Source organism: Alligator mississippiensis, chromosome 7, assembly GCF_030867095.1.
Source record: "Alligator mississippiensis isolate rAllMis1 chromosome 7, rAllMis1, whole genome shotgun sequence".
Taxonomy (NCBI): domain Eukaryota; kingdom Metazoa; phylum Chordata; order Crocodylia; family Alligatoridae; genus Alligator; species Alligator mississippiensis.
Window position 1 is genome coordinate 30,996,559 of NC_081830.1, and position 10,846 is coordinate 31,007,404.

At 49.1% G+C, this 10,846-nt stretch overlaps 1 long non-coding RNA gene across 1 annotated transcript in view; it reads left to right on the plus strand.

Annotated features, from left to right (window-relative positions):
* The window catches only part of LOC132251712 (uncharacterized), a 30,435-nt gene extending 28,888 nt beyond the window's left edge, over positions 1–1,547 (plus strand). Inside the window, exons 2-3 of the long non-coding RNA XR_009463649.1 lie at positions 953–1,048; positions 1,434–1,547. This is a non-coding gene — a long non-coding RNA (uncharacterized LOC132251712). The remainder of the gene's footprint in view (positions 1–952; positions 1,049–1,433) is intronic.
* The last annotated feature ends 9,299 nt before the right edge of the window (positions 1,548–10,846 follow it).

The following is a 10,846-nucleotide window of genomic DNA, read 5'->3' on the forward strand; positions in this document are numbered from 1 at the left end:
GTCCCACGAGCCACTGCCATTCAGGGTGATCAAGCATCCACTTATGCATTTGCTCCTGAATACAAAAAAAAATTATAGTATTTTGTAGCATTATTATAAACCTTGAATTGCATAATTGCATTATTATAGCATTTTTTATGATGACTGTGCTGATTTCTTTTCGGTAAGCTCCACTATGAGTTCAGGTTGCAATCTCTATCAGTGAAAGCCTGAAAGGACAGGTTTGACAACATTTACCTGGGATGGGATAGACAGAGATGATTGTGCCCTGAGTTAGGGGATTGGACTAGATGGCCTCTTGAGGTCCCTCCCAGCCCTATTTTCTATGCTACCATGAGATCAGTCGTCTCGGCTCAGGGTGAATATAGAGAGGATATGAGCCTCATGTGAAACAGAAATTGTTTCCTTTATGAGTTCTTGGGATTTGGGGTGTTTTTTGGGGACTGTCCTCTAGTTTATTTGTTTATTGTAAGCTACTCTGAGCCTTTTGGATCAAGAGGCATATCAAATAAATGAAATCATAAATATATATATTTTTGTACAGCACCTAGCACCACATAGCCCTCATTTGTTTGGTGTCTCCAGGTGCTATTGAAATACAAGTAACAAGTAAATATACTGCGAGGGAGTGGGGAAAAAAAGAAAGTATTCAGGGATAACAAAGGAAGGGAGAGGCCAGAACAGAGAGGGGAGAGGAAAATAACAAAATGCAAAAGTCGAAAACTACTTAGGAGACAGTGGGAATTGAGCAGAACTGCAGTTAGGTTAAAGTTGCAGCGTGTTAAAGAGACAGTGATGGATTGGAGCAGTTACTGTGATCAGTGACAGCTCCATTGCTGGTTAATCAAAGCACCCTGCCGTCAGCACCAGGCGGTGTTCAAGGCATGTAGCTGTTAGGGTTGCAATTGTAAGCAGGTGCATTTCACACCCTATCAACCCTTTTCAATTACAGTTTTTCTTCAAACCATTTCCCTACAACTGGGGGAGCTGGGGACTGAGCAATGGGAAGGTCTTCCACAGCTAACAGTTCCTTCTGGGGATGGAGCAGGTAAGAGGTCCCTCCCTCCTTGTTGGGAAAGGCTTATGAGGGGCAGGATTTTTCTAGTGATGCCAAATATGCACAGCACAAAGGCACAGAACAGGAAGCACTTTGCTAGCTGCCCTCTCACGTGATGGCCAATGCATAGTGCTACTGACCTGCACAACTCCTGTCACTTTGGTCCCTTGGCCTTCTCTGAGCAGTGCAAGTTAAGCCAACATCCAATCTGGGTTTCAGCTGAGATCCCCTGACTCCAACCTTGCATGTAAAAAACGAGAGAACCTCAGATGTGAACAAACCAGGCCACAGGGTCTGCCAGGAAAACAATTTATCCCAGTCATAAGAGGAATGGGGTAATAGTCTTTTAATAGTATTTTTTTTTTTTATCCTTCAGTGAGAAAAAGCTGGAGAGAGCCAGGGTTGTGATGTCACATGAACAGAAGGCTTCAGTATGAAGAGCACCTTTTAAGGAGAGAAAATTGCACAGGGCCTCATTAGTGCTATTAAATTGCAGGCTCCAGTACAGAGGATTTTTAAGTCATTGCCTGTGGACTGTACTCTTGGTTTTCTTCTTTGAAGCTGCTTTCTTGAAGCTAGTTCTGTTCCCACACGACTCTCTCTCTGACCCGTTCTCTTCATTTGCAGCTTCATACAATGATCCTCCGTCAAGAGACTCTCTGTAGTGGCAGCACAGAAAGCAAAGGGAAGGAAGTTGCATCTGTGTAGCATGGATAAGGGGCAGGGAGTCAGGAAAGCAGGGGCCAGTGGCATTGAAAAAACAAACAGCAACGAAAGGCCCCGTTTTAATTGAGGCAGGAGTTGCCAGCTTGCCAAGTCAGATAGGTGACAATTTGGGGCATTTTGATTTAATTTAGAAATGTTTTAGTTTAGAATATTGTTTCCAGACTCTCCACCTGATGGCTGATGATGCCATGGCAGAAATAAAGAGCTGCCACGAAGTCCAGCTAGGGGTCACCTGAATGAAAGTAGTCTCTGGCCCAAAGAGGCACTGAACCAGGGTGACCACCCCCTTGGAGCTGCACAACCATTTTGAACCCCTCATAGCAGCAGAGCCAACTGAGCTGCTGGCTCCAACATGTGTTTGGGATGTAACTGAGAGGATCCCCAAACTCATCCGACCCTCCAACTACTGTCCCATGCTACTTATCCATGTGGCCATGAATAATTCGGCACAGAATAATCCTGGCCAGGTCATGCATGACTACAGGGCTCTGGGGGCTGGGCTCAGAGGTCTGGGGGCACAGATAGTTTTTATCTCGATCCTTCTGGTCACAGGCCCCAGAGGGAAAGGTGCATCAGTGAGGTGAACAAATGACTCCAGTGATGGTGCCATCATGAGGCGTTCAGCTTCTTGACCACGGTCCACACTTCAATGAGGGAGATAGCAGATTGTTGGGAAGGAATGGCCTCCACATCACCCATAAAGGGAAGAAGCTCTTCTCAGCCAGAATGGTGACCTATTGGACAGGGGTTTAAACTAAGATTGCCAGGGGACAGGTAGTCAATTAACAGTTCTAGCCCAAGTCATGTCAACCACAGTAGAAATAACTTAGGTAGCCTAAGGGAACCCACTCCTATGACAGCCCAAGGCAAGGTCATGTCCTATCACATAAGGAAGCCTAGAGGTTCCCATGGCAGACTCAGCTGCCTGTACACAAACACCAGAAGCTTGGGAAACAAGCAAGAGGGACTGGCCCTTCTCTTGTGTGATAAAGTTTACGATCTTCTAGGGATGACGGAGACCTGGTGGGACTCCACCTACAACTGGTCTGTAGGTATAGAAGGCTATACCTTGTACAGGAGGGACCATGTTGGGAAGAGGTTTGTGGGTGTAGCTCTCTCTGTCAAGGAGCAGTACACTTCCCTTCAAACTGAGTTCACTAACCATGAAGGGTATCTTGAGACCCTCTGGGTTAAAATACGGGGAGGGCATGGGGAAAGAGATATACTCATAGGAGTCTATTATAGACCTCCCCACCAAGAAGAAGAGCTGGACTGTGAATTCAATACGGAAGTGGTTGAGGTCACACACTCCTGATGCATGATTGTCATGGGGGCCTTCAACCTCCCTGACATCTTGTGGGAAGAGCACATGGTCAAAGCTTTCTTGCTTGCATTGATGACCTCTACCTAATGCAAGAAGTCTACAGGCTGACTAGGGGAGAGGCACTGCTGGGTCTGGTTCTGGGCAAAGGGGACCATCTGGTGAGTGATCTGAGGATGAAGGAGAAGCTTGGTGACAGTGACCATGAATTGATCACTTTCTGTGTCCAATGCAGGGTGGGCAGAGAAATGCAGTCAGTGGGCAGGGAAGCCCCCTTGGCTAAACAGGGAACTGTTGGACCTACTGAAACTTAAAAGAGAAACCTATGCCAAATGGAAAATGGGAAGCATCACCAAGGAGGACTACTCAGCACTAGCCCGCACATGTAGACAGCAGTCCAGAAAAGCAAAGGCAGAAACTGAATTCAGGCTAGCCATGGGAATCAAGGACAACAAAAAGTCATTCTTCAGATATGTGGGAAGTCGGAGAAAAAACAAAGGCAACATTAGACCCCTGAGAGATCAAATGGGGCAGCTGACATCTGACGCCCTAGTAAAGGCCAGTCTCCTAAATGATTACTTTGCATCAGTCTTTCACCCACCTATGGGGGTCACACTGTCAGACTGGATGCAAATTGCCCAGGGAGTGGGAGATGGGCCCACAATTGATATAGATCAGGTGAGGGAACACCTCAAGAGGCTAGATGTCCATAAGTCTGCGGGCCCAGACGGAATGCACCCAAGAGTCTTGAAGGAGCTGGTAGACATCATAGTGCACCCTATGTTGAAGATATTTGAAAATTCATGGCACTCAGGTGAGGTTCCAGAAGACTGGAAAAGAGCCCACGTGGTCCCAATCTTCAAGAAAGGAAAGAAGGAGGATCCAGGGAATTACAGGCCAATCAGTCTGATGTCCATCCCTGGAAAGATCTTGGAGAAAATCATCAAGGGATCCATCAGCAACAGGCTAATGGAAGGCAACCTTCTGAATGCCAGCCAACATGGCTTTGTTACTGGTAGGTCTTGCCTGACCAACCTCATCTCTGACCAAGTGATGCATTGCCTGGGCAAGGGAGACTAGGTTGATGTCATATATTTGGATTTCAAGAAAGCCTTTGACTTAGTTTCTCATGATGTCCTCATGGTTAAGCTGGGGAGCTGCAGCCGTGACCATCACATGGTCTGATGACTGAGGAACTGGCTCCGGGGTCAGACCCAAAGAGTACTAGTTGATGGGAGCGAATCAATGTGGTGCAAGGTGATCAGTGGCATCCCTTAGGACTCAGTACTTGGGCCAGTACTCTTCAACATCATTAATTATCTGGATTCAGGCATCAGATGGGGTCTGGCAAAGTTCACAGATGACACTAAATTATGGGGGAAAGTGGTCACACTGGAAGACAGGCTGGGGTTACAGGCCAACCTGTACACACTCACAAGGTGGGCAGACCAAAACCTGGTGGCCTTCAATGTAGAGAAGTGCAGGGTGCTCCACCTTGGGGGAAAGAACCAGCATACTTATAGGCTTGGCAGTGCTATGTTCACTAGCACATTGACCAAAAGAGACTTAGGGGTCTTGATTGACCACAAGATGAATTTGAACCACAAATGTGATGATGTAGCTGGCAAAGCAAAGCAAAGCAAAGCAAATGTTGGCATGCATCCACCACTGCATCTCGAGCATCATAGTCTGTATAGTGTACCATCATAGGCCTGGGTCCTGCATTTTTTATCTCGGTCAGTGGCTACATAAGGAGCTCCATTGACTTCCAGGACTTTAAAACCTAGCTCTTCTTATCTGATATTATGGGCTGGTTGAAAGACAACCAAAGTAAAGAGCATAGGCAAAGCATGTCATGCACATGCTAGTGAGTAGTCTCACTGCTGGATTCTGAACCAAATGCAAGCAGCAGAGATGCCCTGCTAAAAGGAAACGAGTCACTGTTGAGATGTGGATACAGCATAAACAATGGCTTGAGTTCTAATATTGCAATAGCTGCAAGTGCTTACTTGTTCTGTATTGTGAACTGTTCCAATGGCATCAGTGAAATTATTGGTAGGATCAAAGCACGTGTCTGGTAACAACTGTTAGCATGATGCTGCCTCACGGTGGGCACATCTACATGTGTGGTTTAGTGCTCAGTAGCCTATTTTACTGCGCATTAAAGCATCATGTAAAAAAAACATGCAAATACGCTACTACACAGTAAAATAGGCTACTGCATGTTAAGCATCACTAAAAATGTGCACTTTCACTACTGCACATTAGGGCAACCTAATGCAGTGGTGATGTGTAGGGGGTTCATGGGGATGCATGTGCATCCCCTGAGAATACTGGTGCACTCCCTGACCGGCTGCACTTGATGCTTAGGTGTTGGGCAGGCGGGGCAGGTGGGAGCCCAGGTGGCCCCCTGCAAGCACCAGCTGGGGAGTGGAGTGCCATTGTGCTCCCAGAAGCAGGTGCAGCCACTCCTGGAAGTGGCTGCAGTGATCGGCCATCTCGCAATTGACCATGGGGGCACCCTTCCCCACCCCAGTCACTGGGATCGGCCATGGGGGGACTTCCTCCCCCCCCCCAGTCACTTACTGGTTGCTGGGGGGGCATGTGCCCCCCACTGCCGATTAAGGTGGCATCAATCGCCCATGGCCTAATGCACATTTATTTACCTAATGCACATTTACCTTACCTTAAGGATCACTCATAAAGAGCATCAAGAATGAGGAGGAACCAACCACCTTTTGTGTGAATGGTTTTCTAGAGTCTTGAGTGGTAAGGAACACTTAAGCCTTTAAGTCAACTTAGGCACCTGATAGGTGGAACAGAATCTGGCCTATTGTCTCCTGATGGATAGCTTTCAATGAATAGAGCTTGTTCGAATGTAATCATAGAATCATAGAAGTAGGGTCAGAAGGGAACTTGTAGATCTTCAAGTCTGACCCCCTGCCTGGGCAGGAGGGAAACTGGGCTCAAGTGACCCCAGCCAGGTAGGCATCGAGCCGCTTCTTAAAGACCCCCAGGGTAGGAGCCAGGACCACTTCCCTTGGAAGTTGGCTCCAGATCCTAGCCGCCCTAATGACCAAATTCTTTGCCTTACCATGTCTGAACAAAGCTTGTTAAGACTGGAGGTTGTCAAAATAGAGATTATCTAAAGAATGAGAATGAGGGGTTTCTTGCTGTCTCCAGACGGTTGTTGACTTGAGATTTTTTCATTGTGAAGTTTTTTTGTGACCTAAGTGATGGAATTGCACAAATCTAGACTGAGTTGGTCAAAGAGAAATGTGCTTTGGGATGTGGGGACAACTTCAAAATACATGAAGGGCTATCATAAAGAGGGAGAACACTTTTTCTCTCTTTCTGCAGGGTAGGATATGGACCAATGACTCAAGTTGCAGCAAAGTAGTTTTAGATATTGTGGCGGCACACCTTTCAGTGCCTGCCACTTTAAGGGCATAAGCAGGCTGTGAGGCAGCCTGCAGGTGACTGCAGAGCCAATCTGGTGGTCACATAACAGCAGGAGGCCACCTGATTGGGGCACAGCTGAGCATCCTCAGAATAAGAGAAGGCCCTGAGAAGCAGAGCCGGCAGTTGCTGCAGGGATGCTACCAGAGTAACATTGCCCATTTGGTGCTCTTCTGCTCCTAGGAACATTCTGGAAGCCTAGGGTAGGAACCATGGGGATGGAGGAGGCTCTTGGTCCTGGGGCATGACTGGAAATAACACCCTGCTGGGGAGGATGGTGTGGTGGGTCTGCAAGTGGCAGGGCAGTCTCCAGGAAATGTCACACCAGTGCCTCTCTAGTGAAAGGTGAGTATGGGGTGCTGGAAATCCTCAGCTCCTGCTGCCTTGTGGGTGACCCCGTGGCAGGGAAAAGGCTAGGGGGGCACTCCCTGAGAGAAAAGCACAGGGCCAAGGCCTGCAGAGGGGGGCCTAAGGCCCATGGGGTGTAATGCCCAGAAACCCCAGTGACAGGGTGGAGTGTTGGCCCCAGTGAGGGATCAGAGTGAGAGCCAGAGGCCACATAGAGTAAGGTCCGTGGGGGGCCTGAAGGACTGCTCTTAGGCTAGCTGGAGTAGAGGCCCAGTAAGGGGCACAGAGAGAGTGAGCCCAGTGAGGGTGGAACAGCAGGTCCAGAAGGGGTCTGAAGGAACTATGTGCCATGAGCTCAGAAGGTGGACTTGTATGGGAGAGGACTAACTGCCAAGAAGCTACCCATAAAACCTCGACTGGTCAATGCTGGAGCCAGGAGCAGGACGGTCAAAAGGCCTGAGGGTCCACTGTGAGGGACAGACAGAGCTAGAGACTTGGAGTCCTGACTAGCCTAGAGGTGAGGCCAAAGGTCCTGTCATGCCAAAGGTCCTGGAAGGGGCCACCGCTGAGAGGGAAAGGGGTCTAGGCGAGTTTGCAGCCCAGTATGAGGGTGGAGTTGGGCCCCCTGAGTAGGGGGGATTCAGGTCAGGGTCTGAATGGTCAGACTCAAATATAGCAAGGTTCATTGTGGGGCTAGAGCTATATAATGATGCTATCTGTGAGGCATGGGACACAGTGTAGGGATGGTATGGAGCTGTGTATTATGCCCTTGGCATCAGGGCTTTAAATGGACAGCTTCCTGAATTTTTCCATCAGTTTATTTAATGCATCAAGGTGTGGCAGGAGAGTTGGGGTAGATTGTAGGGCTGTGCGAGGCTTCAGACAGAGCTTTGGATCCGGAGAAGCTTCAGATGCTTTGGGGTCCAAAGCACCACATCCAGGTCAAAGCGCTGGCCTCATTAGGATTCCCAAAGTGGTTCAGAGCTCCCAAAGAGCTTCGGAACCGCCTTGGAGCCACCTCGGAGATCCAGTCATAGGTTATAATGGGGAAACAATAAAATATCTATAACTTTGGGTTTTTTTGTCCAATTTGGATGAAATTGTCAGAGGTGGTAGACTCTGCAGAGAGAATAAAGCCTGCCAAGTTTCAAGAAGATCGGTACAGAGGTTTGGGGGGAACAGCACCCCAAATTCTTGAAAGCAAAACTCATGTCACGTCTAGGTGTTATAACACAGTGGGATAAAAACTGCAGGGGTGGTAGCTCTTTCTGAGGTCACAAAGCCTGCCAAGTTTCAAGAAGATCAGTGCAGGGGTTTGGGGGGAACTGCCCCTCAAGCTGCGGACAAGCAAAACTCGTGCCATGGGTGCTTGTGGGTCTGACTGGCTCTGGCTTTGGGTGGGGAGGGGAGACACTGCCGCAGGCCTGGCTGCTAAGCTACTGTGTTCCCAGTTACCAATCAATCAATCATGATTCACTCAGGAACTAGGGACTCAGAGACCAGCTCAATGCACAGGACCTAGCTACTACATAGCGACTTAACTATTAGCACCTACAAAACCAGGCTAAAGAGAGGAAAGAATCAATACAGACAATCAACTACCCCAGAACAGACACCGTCTTGGCATGAGTTTTGCCTGTCAGCAGCTGGGGTGCAGGGCCCAGAACCCCCCTGCACCGATCCCCTTGACAGCTGGCAGGCATTGTGGCCTCAGGAGGGGCCACCATCCCTGCAGCTGTCACCCTGCTGCACCTTAACACACCCAGTGTCACCCATGGCACGAGTTTTGCTTGTCCACAGCTTTAGGTGCAGTTCCCCTCAAACCCCTACTCCTAACTCCTTGAAACTTGGGAGGCTTTGTGGCCTCAGTAAGAGCTACCAGCCCTGCAGTTTTGACCCCCGTGTTGTAGCACACAGCCGTAACATGAGTTTGGCTTTCAAGAATTTGGGGTACAGTTCCCCCAAAACCCCTGCATCGAACATCTTGAAACTTGGCAAGTTTTATGTTCTCAACAGAGGCTACCATCTCTGCAAGTTTCATCCAAATCAGACAAAAAGCAACAAATTTATAGATATTTCATTGATTCCCCATTATATCCTATGGCCGGATCTCCGAGGCAGCTCTGAAGCTTCAGAGCCGCTTCAGCCAGATCAAGGTGGAAACCCAGTCCAGAGCTCTGGATCGGATCGCGGCCATCCGAAGTGGCCAGATCCAAAGCTGGATCGGATCACTGCCGACTTGCACAGGCCTAGTAGATTGCACTTCAACGTGTCTACACATTCATTTACGTGCTTTAAATACTTGCCCTTAAGTTTGATATCCATTAAATTTAGGCATGATTAGCCCCAAATCGCCATTTTAAAAGCACATTAAGGGCATGCACATGTCAATGCGTGCCCTAATGTGCCTTAAATTAGGCTAATACTCCTTAAAGTGTCTCATGTAGATGTGCCCACTGAGGAGAGGGCTAGGGAGCAAGGGCCTGGCTCCAGGATTCTGTAAGAACTGCTGGGAGTTAAGGGGCCCTGAGAAAAGCAGGTCCTGGACCCAGGTGCAGAAAGCACAATCAGAGCCTGAAAGACAGAGGCTGCAAGACCCTAGGCCATGACTGACAGCCCTGAGGGGGAAGTGGCTGGTCAGGTAACCCAAGGGAGGTGTGGCAGTGGGCTTTATAAGGCCAGGACCCTTGCTGAGGCAGCAGCCTGACTTCAACCTGCCATGGGAAAGGAGCTCTTGAGTTCAGGGGGTTGGAGGCAACTCAACAACACCATGCATTAAAGTTAAATCATTTACATTATATGTTTATTCTTTATTCCCATGTAAGACTGGAGGACAAGGAGCAGCTGTGAGGGGAGATCTGGAGGCTTCAGGAAGCACCTGGGGAGGTGCTGCCACTGTGTCTCGGGGGTAGAGACAGGTGCAGGACTGCAAACTGGGGATCAGGGCCTGCAGCCCAGAAGATATGGAGAAAGGGCCTACATCCCAAAAGGACTGTGTGAGAGGGCCTGAAACCCAAAGGTCTGTGTAGGAGGGCCCATAGCCCCAGACGTTGAAAAGAAAGGAGGGCCTGAAGGCCAAAGGACTGTGTAGAAGGCCAAAGAGGGAGCAAGGGCCTGTAGCCCTAAGAACTGTATAGGCAGGCCTAGATCCCAGGAGATCAAGGAGCGTGAGAGGGCCTGAAGCCTGAAGGGTTGTGTGAGAGGACCCAGAACCCAGGAGGACAAAGAGTGAGGGCCTGAAACCCCAAAGGGCTGGGACCTGATACCTGGAGAGCACTGGGGGGCATCGAAAAATAGCACAAAGCCTGCAGGGCTAAATGAGAGGGCCTGGACCCCACCTAAGTGAGGACAAAAGACCAGGGAAGACTGGCTGCCTGGTGATGATCTGGGAGGAGCAGGCATCCAAGGCCTAACTCTGATTTCTGATGGCACCTTCTAAGATACAAAGAAAATGGAACACCAGAGATGTGGCAGGTGAGGAACTGAAGCCAATTTCAGCAAACTGGAGTAAAGGCATAAGAACTGGATGCCTTTAAGTCGGCAGGCCCAGATGAGCTCCATCCGAGGGTGCAGAAGGCACTGGCCGACATCATTGCAGAGCCACTGGCGGGAAAATTTGAACGCTTGTGGCGCACGGGCAAAGTCCCAGAGGACTGGAAAAGGGCCAATGTGGTCCCCATTTTCAAGAAGGGGAGGAAGGAGGACCTGGGCAACTATAGGCCAGTCAGTCTCACCTCCATCCTTGGTAAAGTCTTTGAAAAAATTATCAAGGCTCACATTTGTGAGAGCCCAGCAGGACAAATTATGCTGAGGGGAAACCAGCACGGGTTCGTAGCAGGCAGATCATGCCTGACCAACCTAGTCTCTTTTTATGACCAGGTTACGAAATGCCTGGACACAGGAGGAGGGGTGGATGTCATATACTTAGACTTCAG